Source organism: Suricata suricatta, chromosome 11, assembly GCF_006229205.1.
Source record: "Suricata suricatta isolate VVHF042 chromosome 11, meerkat_22Aug2017_6uvM2_HiC, whole genome shotgun sequence".
NCBI lineage: Eukaryota > Metazoa > Chordata > Mammalia > Carnivora > Herpestidae > Suricata > Suricata suricatta.
Window position 1 is genome coordinate 13,585,350 of NC_043710.1, and position 9,417 is coordinate 13,594,766.

Below are 9,417 nucleotides of genomic sequence, written 5' to 3' on the forward strand. Positions count from 1 at the left end.
TCATATTCAGGATCAGTCTTGTCTTTCATGTATTTCTAAAGCAGTCCTAGAACAAAGGATTGTCTTCAGAAATATAGTGTGTTACCAGTCTTCTTATAGCAACATCTCTTTCTCAAACTCAAACTCATATCATAAAGGAATTGATCAATTAGCATGTTTGATCTCTTGAGATTTGCATTTTAATTGTACCCAAAGGCCTTTTCTTAATTTACCTGGGACACATTTCCTTTGGAAATATTCAGAAATACATACTCCTTCCTTTTATGTATTTCAGATTAAATGGCGATATACTGAAAAATATAATTGATATAGTGCTGAAGTCAGTTTTCTTATTTAATTAGCATATTAACATACACATAATATATACATGTTTATATAATATAAATCATATATTTGAAAAATATATTTTCATATATATTTGAGAGAATATTTTATACATAATAATATATTCATATGGAATATATAACTACAATAACATAATATTGTTATATATGATATATAACATTCTATGATTATATGATATATAGCACATAATTCATATGATGTGATATAATATGGTATATATGTTCATATATTAATATATATCATATATTATAGACAGTGTGGTATATATGTATATGTAATACTGTTATAATATAATATATACATGATACATATGTAAACATATGAAGCTTTTCTAAAACACTAAACACTGTGAGAATCTATCAGATGCATGATATTCAAGGACATCAGGTCACTGTTGTAGGCACCTGAGTTTCCCAGACAACCTTCCCAGCAAGGAGAAGTGAGGTTTTTCCTATCTACTGATTCAATGGTGTTATTATACATTGAAATTATGCTGCTGTGATGTCAATATATTATCTATGTATTTATTCATTTTAAGGTTTATTCATTTTTCAGAGATAGAGACAGACCACAAGTAGAGGAGGGGCAGAGAGAGAGGGAGACAGAATGTGAAGCAGGCTCCAGGCTCTGAGCTGTTATCACAGAGCCCGACACAGGCCTGGAAGTCACTCACGAACTGCGAGATCATGACCAGAGCTGAAGTCAGAGGCTTAACTGACTGAGCCAGGCTCCCCTACATATTTATTTGTAATGCAGGCAACCAGTGCTTTTTAGCTGACTGTGCTCAATGATGGACACACGAAATCCCTGATTGAGACCAAATATGCCATTCAGGAAAATAAACAAGAAACCTGAAGTAAAAACTCAAACTCTACTCCCAGTTTCAGGATTAGCTGATAGGAACACAATTCACATCATTATTCCATTTGTTGCTCATTTACGGTTTTAAAGCAACTTCCTAGGTCACACCCCTCAAAAATTTCTGGGTTAGTAAGATCAAAGTCACAAAGGTAAATTTTTCAAAATGCCTCAGGTCTATTGATAATTGACAAACATCAGGTTTGAAGGACCTCACAGACTTGTCTAATGAAATTATTTTTCTACTGTAATTGTTATCATCTCTTATTTGAGTGATCTCTAAAAGCGGGTTACAGGGCACCTGGCTGGCTGTCCGTTGAATGCCTGATTTAAATTTGGTTCAAGACAGGATCTTATAGTTAGTGGGTTGCGGAATCTGTTTGGGATTATCTTTCCTCCTCTCTCTGTCCCTCCTCTTTTCATGTTCTTTCTCTCCAAAAAAAAAAAAGAATTAAAGTAATAAACTTAAAAAAATACAACAAAAAATAAAGGGAGTTAGTATTACAATGATTAAATAAGATAGATTCTTCATTGGAAAAGGGGGAAAATGCCTCTCTAATCCTACTTCTTACATTAGAGATTTTTAAGAAGGAATAAAACCTATCAAATATGTGCCATATCACTTACAGATGATGAGTAGACATAGATATTTAGACAAAAGAAAGAGAACTACATTTTTTATTTGCTCTATTATGTATGTTGAAAAAATAAAACTTTGAAAGTCTTGGATCGTATACTTGAAATCTCAAATTTCCACCCATTCTCTTCTTTTCTCTTTTTTCTTTTTTAGCAAATAGCAATATTTGAGATATAATTCACATACCATAAGATTATCTTATTTTTTCAACACACATTTATAAAGAAGCTATTAAATGGCAGATACAGATGGGTCTTGTTTTATTGAACTTCACTTTATTGCATGGCACCGATATTGCACTTTTTTTCCTGCAAATTGAAGGTTTGTGGAATCTCCGTGTTATCAAGAGTGTAGGTGTAATTTTTCAAATATCTTTTCCTCACTTTGTGTCTTTTTGTCACATTTTGGTAATGTTTGCAATATTTCAAACTTTTTCTCATTATTATATTTGAATTTTATAATCTCATAATAAAGCTTTAACGCATGAGGAATTGCTTCTTATAAAATGAGCAAAGAATATGTTTTCTTAAGATGGAATCTACTCCTAGTGAAAAAGCCATCAAGATTGTTGAAACGACAAAGGACCTTGAATATTACATACACTTAGTTGATAAAGCAGCGGGAGGTTCTGGAGAATTGAGTCCAATTTTAATGAAGTTCTACTATAGTTAAAATTATATTAAAAAGAATCACATGCTACACAGAAATTATTTGTTAAAGAAAGAATCAATTGATATAGCAAATTTCATTGTCTCATTTTAAGAAATTGCCTCAGACACCCCAATCTTCAGCAACCATCCCCCTGATCAGTCAGCAGCCATCAACACTGAGACAAGATTTTTCAAAAAAAAAGTATGACTCACTGAATGCTCAGATAATAGTTAACATTTTTAGCAATGAAGCATTTTCAATTACAGTCTATAAATTGTTTTTTTAGACATAATGCTATTGCACACTTAATAGACTACAACATAGGGCAAACATAACTTTTTGAAAGTCAGTTTTCTTATAGCATTAGCATATATAATATATACATAATATATACACAATACATGTTGATATAATATAAATCATACATTTTATATTTGAAAAAATATATTTTTCAAATATATTTGAGAAAACATTTTATATATATAATAATATATTCATAAGTATATATAATATTGTATTGTATGACATAACATTATGATTATATAACATATAACACATAATTCATATGATGTGATATAATATAGTATATAATATATTATCATGTATTATATATTATATCATATATATGATATTGTAGACAGTGTAATATATATGCACTATAAGGCACTGGGAAACCAAAAAAGTCATTTGACTCACTTTATTAAGGTGATCTGGAACTGAATGCACAATATCTCTGAGGTGTGAGTATATTATACTTTGTGTGTGATTGCAAAGATAAGAATAACAGTTGTTGCTTTTACATTACTTAGAGTTCATTGCCTCTTTCGTGAATCAAAATTTGGCTCAGCCCTTTGATAGTCTGCTATTTGCTGAGCCCATAGGTATAAGTGTCGTGGTTGCCAGTGCATAATTAGTAGAACTACGGTTGATCAAGGAACAGGACCAATGGATGTTTAATAAATGCCAGTTCAATTGAATTCATGTTTGCTTATCAAGTCATGATAAGTTCCAGTTGTTAATCAGCTTTATTTAATATTTTATTTTGATACTTTTTTACGAAGTTTTGATTTTTACTTCACCCAGCTTTATAAATGTTAACATCTTACTTAATCAGTATAATTATTGACTCTAAAAAATCTACATCGATGCAATAATCTTAACTAAACCACAGATTTTATTCAATTTCACCAAGTTTTCCCATAAAGGTCTTTTTCTATTCTGGGATGCAATCGATAACATTATGCTGCCATTAGTGTCATCTCTTCCTAGTCTCCTGAGATCTGTGACTGTCCCATTTATTACTGTGACATTTGTCAAGATTAATTGTCAACTATTTTGTAGAATGTCCCCCAGTTTAACTTTACATGGTATTTTTCTCATGATTAAACTGAGGTAAGTCATTACAGGGAAAAGTGACAGAGAGGTGACATGCATGCCCTTTCATCTTCTCCAAGGATACATGATATTGATGAGCAATGTAGTGATTTAAACTTGGTCATTTACTTAACATAGTGTCTGCCTGTCTTTTTTACTATAGAGTTAGGATTTTTCTTTGTAATTTATGTGTACTTGGGGAAGATAATTTAGGATATGTAAATATTCCACTTATTTTTTTCGGCATCCACCGATATATTGCCTCTACCTATTAATACTGTGGTCTTTTTGTAGCAAATTTCCATTTTCCTATTCTTTCAACTACTTTTATTTTAATTCATTTTATTATTTATTTTATGTTATTTATTTTGGTGAAAAAAAGGTTAGATTTAGATTTAGCCTCCTGGACTCGATTTAGATGAATCTGATTTTGTTGGCAACACCTAAAATATCATAGTCAAGAGCCAGTTGAACATATACCTTCTTTCCCTCCAGCCTAATCAAGGTGTTGACCTTGACCATGTCAATGTCACAGAGCTTCTTCAAAACCTATTTGATCTGGTGCTTGCTGACCTTGACATTCACAATGAGCACAGGTGTGTTGTCTTCTCTTTTCTTCATTGTTGACTCTCTCTATAGTCAGGGAGAACTTGATGATGGCTAGTGGTCAACCTTATTTCTCCTGGAAGCACTCCTTAGAGGATATCTGAGCTATCTTTGGTGTCTTGGATTCTGGAAAGGTAGGTGATCTGAGGATCTTCTTTTTTTTGTGTGATTATGGATGCCTTTCAGCACCACTTTCTTGGCCTTCAAAACCTTTGCTTTGGTTCCGGATTTCTGAAGGACATGGACTTCCTCTTCGCCTTCCATGCATTCTTCATGGAAGGACCTTCCAACATGTTTTAACTAAAATGATTCTGTAAGGAAGAGTTGTTCTTTTTTCTTTATGTATTTATTTAGTTAGCTATTTGTACAAATATGCACTCATGATTTTATTTATTTTGTTGCTCAAATAGCTCTGCTAATGGAACCATCGTTGGATTAGCTCCTGTACACTATGCTCTTTGTTCTTTGGTTAAGTTCTTGTTTTGTTTTTTTTTTCACCCCTTAAATCTGGCAACACAATATACTCCAGGCTCATCTTCTTTTTTCTTGGACTCAGCTCTGGAAACAACTATTTCTGCAAGGATCCTTGCCATCTTTTATGGGACAATGGTATTTGGAAACCAGAATCTGGACCACATATTCTATTTTTGTGTGTGCACCCATATTTCTCCCTTAAGAACATGTCACACATATATTCAACGTTTTTACATTTCTAAGTCTCTGTAATTATAATTTTTTCAAATGAAGACTGTGCTACAGTTGAAAATGTTTAGATTTGGAAGCCATAATTCTGAATCTGTCTCTTGAAATACCATTTGCTGCCTTTATGACCATGTGAAAATTCCTTAATCTCTTTAATCCTTAGCATCCATTGTCTGCAAAGTAACAGCACTACGATAGAAGTACCTTCCTCCTGTGTTTGTGAAGATGAAATTAAATACCATATATATATACATATATATAAATAAATATATACACACATATGGTGCTATATATATATACAAAACTTCTTGCATACTATTGAGGATATACAAAGTAGCCAATCAATATTTGTTTCATGTCCTTAATATAAATGAACTTGTAGTAATCTATTATATCTGTACCCCTATGTCTATTAAACTATTTCCTTCACCATTGGACATTAATATTCATCATGATTTCTCTTTTTAAAAAATTCAGAATACACATTAATTTTTTACCTTCAGTTAAATAACTAGAAGCATTATTTGGGGACAAAATTACCACTTTCTGTTACATATTACTGGGAGGTATTCTAGAATGCTCTGGGCAATTTTAATTATCATGTGCATTGCCCTTGATCAAAAATGTTATAATAACCTTACCTCCATTAATCATTTATATCTTATCAAACTCCATATATAATAAGTTCAATAGCTCAATAAATCAAATGTTATTTTGTTAGGTTTTTATTTCATTACTATACAGCAGGGATACTTGCTTATATCTTTGTTTACTATTTATATGTCCATCACTTTAAATGTTATTGAAAACCTGACTCCTATCAATGGCTAACTTAAAAAAAACTATACTAGATAGAAAAAGTTTTAATTCAAATTTATCTTTATTTACTCCTCAATATCAAATATGCTATTATAACATAGGTAAAAAAGAAAAACACTCTGAAATAATTAACTCATTGATTTATTAAACTAGGTATTGTGTACCTACTATGTGATAATTAATATCCCAGAAATCATGAAATCATTCCAGAAAGCCTTGAATAAGATGCACTATTTTCCTTACAGGATTAAACAGTTCAGAAGAGGAATCAGAAGTAAAAACAGACGTTCATAATTGACTTTTAGAATACATTGTGCAGTGATAGACCAATGGGGGAAATTAGATAATTTTCTCAAGGATATTATCAAGAAAATCTTTGGAAAGATGAGAATTCTTGCTTTCAGCCCTTGAGAATGATTAAAGGTAAATATAAACAGTCCAAGAAATTAGGACTTTCCATTAAGATGAGAGGACATATGTGGCATTAAGGAAAGAACTGTGACCACAGTGTTTTCCTGAGATAAGAATAGAAACACTCTGAAAAACAAAGAGGCAATTGAAGGAGTCAGAAGGCTATTTCAATAGTTCAGATTCAAGAACTTAGGGCCTGAACTGAGACAGCAGCACTGATGATTAATGACTCTGGTTCCCAAATACCCTTATTTTAAGGGTATTTGGGAACCAGAGTCAACCATACTTAACCCAATAAATATTTTAATAAAGTAAAATTGATACATTTAGGTTGAGTTGCTAGGTATTTGCCACATATGTTGAATGTATGCAAATACTTTTATCAAATAAAATAATATAAGAACAGAAATTAGATGCAGGGACAGTAGTGATATTACTTTCATATAATTAAAGTTTTAGATATTTGGTGAGCATTCATAAAAAGAACTATTTTTCTTGGGTGATAGATAATATGCTCAGATGTCAAAAAATATGAATGTGTCTTTCATGCAGATTTCCTTAGTTATCTTAATTAGCTTGCAAAACTATTTGTTCTGAACACCATGTGCAGTAATAAGAGAACTGGACTGAAATTCAGACTGCACTGCCACTAATTACCCAATGAGCAATGAGCCCAAATGCATATATAATATATAGTTGCATTTCCTTCTCTTCAGTACTTGGTTTTCTCACAAGAAGAATAGATTATAATGCCCATTCAATTATAAATTTCTATGATTCTGAAGAAAGAGCATGGCAACAAAGAAAAGGCCATTTTCAGCTCTTTGGAATTCTTAAGTTAATATCCAATTGCAGAATGCCTCATTGTTGAAAATGACACTTGGAGGCCAATACACATACCGTCCATCTGGTACTTAAACTGCTTTTTATGAATTCTCACCAAATTGTTATCTATCTTTGGCTTGAATCTTCTAAGCAATCTTTATTCTCTATGCATCTCACTTGAAATCAGGATAACATATATCGTAGAGCCTCATTACACTGAGTTGAAATGCGTTTCCACACAGCTTCTAAAAAGTCAGAGTAACATTAAAGATACATTTCTTTGATTTTCAAATGCATTTATTTCAAATCATTTTAAATTCTTTCAATGATAGTCTTTCAAGCCCTGTAAAACAAGTCTAAACTCTTCTTTTTATGACATTTCTTCAATAATGAGGCAATTATAACGTGTGTCTTCTTTTAATTCTTTATTCATCGACATGATATGCTTTCCTCTACAAAAGCACTTAATCAAATTGGAACATTGAAATATGTAATATTCACAGCTACATATATTACTTCAGGATTGTTTGACCACTGTGGATTAAAGTAGAATCTAATACCTTAATACCTTAATTTTACCATACAGTGTACCTATCTATCTATAGGCAGAGAGACAGATTTATAAACATATTTAGATATCTGTATTCAGATAGATATAGATATATTATTATTGGCATTACACTCATAACAGAGGCTTTTAATGGCAACAAAATCAAATACATATCTTCAGATTGGTTATAGATCTAAAGAAAGAAACTATGTTCACGAACAAGCCACAAAAGTATATTAAATTACTGGTTTAATTTCAAAAAGCATAAATATATTGCCAGAAACAAGATCATCACAAAGTGCAGAGGTAGAAGAGGCAAACTTTGCTTGGTTAAGGTGTTTTACTGATTGTTGGAGAAACTATCTGAACTAAGGTCTCATTAGATCTGAGAAGTTAATTTTTATTATTCTTTAATATATCAACCTTAAACTATTTGGAAAATCCACTCTACCAATTTGGAACTTCTGTAAGAAATATTTAAATACATCTGAGTTCCTCGTGGTTTTAACGGCATTCCTAAACAAAACCTCTATCTGCAATTTTATAAGATTTCAGAATGTCAATTTCTTTTTATTTTACACTTTCCATTTGATTTAATATTTTCCTGCTTTCTTGATTTGGGTCCAATAACCATATTTTCAAGTCAATTTTTTAGTAAATAGAACAGAGAAAACTTAATGTCCTCATATGGCTTCTCATGAAATCAACTGATAATTTGGGGAAAGAGCATGACCACTCATTGTATCTTCATTAATTTTCAGATTATTGGTTTTGACTTTATTTATGAGATTTATTTATGAGATTTTATTATGAAATCCATTTATTATTTATTTCTATGAAACTATAATAACTAAAATTAAAAATATATATAATTTTATTGATGAATGAATTGGGTTTCATACAAGTCTCTTGGAAACTAATTTAGCAAATATCAAAATAAACTTTTTCTATGAATTTTCCAAAGTAATCTCCTGAGATGAATACAATACAAAAGTAAAGATTTATATACAGATTTTTTCTTTATAATGTAAATTTCTCTGTAAAACATAAAACCTTTAAGCATATAACACCAGCAGATGGATAGTTTAGTAAGCCCAGCCTCAAATTATAGTCTGTGATTATGAGATAATCCAGGAAACTGCTTGCCATTGGCCAAAATCTCCCTTACTAGGTAATAGTTTTGCAATTGGTAGTTTGATTTTCTTTAGGTTTATTTACTTTTTTTTGAGAAAGAGAGTGAAAAGAGGAGGGACAGGAGAGAGAGAGAGAGAGAGAGAGAGAGAGAGAGAGAGAGAGAGAGAATTCCAGGTAGGCTCCACACTGCCAGTGCAGAGCCCAATGCAGAGTCTGAACTCAGGAACCTGAGGATCATGACCTGAGGCAAAATCAAGAGTCTGCCGCTTATCCAAATGAGCCACTCAGGTGCCCCTATTGGAAGTCTGCTTATAACAACAGTGATTATTTATATTTTGGAAAACGTATTGCTGTTACATTAAAGTATATGTCACTGGGATTATTCTGGGGAAAAATATGGACGATATACGGGGCGCGTGGGTGGCTCAGTCGGTTGAGCGTCTGGCTTTGGCTCAGGTCATAATCTCACGGTTCGTGGGTTCGAGCCCCGTGTTGGGCTCTATGC